The following is a 652-nucleotide window of genomic DNA, read 5'->3' on the forward strand; positions in this document are numbered from 1 at the left end:
GCTTCTAGGAAGGTAATAAGGACCTCAGCAACGTAGATAAGTCTTTGAAAAACATTTCTTCCCACTTTAGCGGCACCTAGCGGAGATACTACATTAGTCTTAGGTTTATTTGTTAATTGGTTGATTGACAGTAACGTCGCCTGAGCATAAATTACGACTCAATTTGCGCATGGCACAACATTCGAGTGGTATTTCACCTGAGACGCTAGATGTAAGCTGTTGTTGAGATCTGACATCGTTTTCGAAATTGCAGCTGCGGTACTGGATGTTGTGCTATTTTATTAGCGGGATCGCTATAGGACCAGCGACGTGTAAACGCTTTCTCTGCTCATCTTGCAGTTCCTTCAAGAAGGAAATAGTGGCTAAAAGTATCTTTTAAAAAGATCTATTGTGATTATCTTTTCAGTACAACAATCTACTGTAGAGAAACTGTCTCGGGCTGCAACAGTATGACTCGTAGTCGCTGGATCGTATTACGGAGCTCCTTGAAATTTCGCGAATGTAGTCCTCTGTAGGCAGTTTATTAAGAACAAGCTGCTAATTTGCTAACTAGTCATTTGCATCAAGGATACTATTTTGTAATACATATCTTTTAGTACATGTAAAAGAAAGTGTCAGAAGAGTCAGTAGTACGAGCGTAAATTCTTTTTTT

The sequence above is a fragment of the Rhagoletis pomonella genome, unplaced genomic scaffold (genome assembly GCF_013731165.1).
Source record: "Rhagoletis pomonella isolate Grant_MI unplaced genomic scaffold, Rhpom_1.0 Rhpom_scaffold_00008, whole genome shotgun sequence".
Taxonomy (NCBI): Eukaryota; Metazoa; Arthropoda; class Insecta; order Diptera; family Tephritidae; genus Rhagoletis; species Rhagoletis pomonella.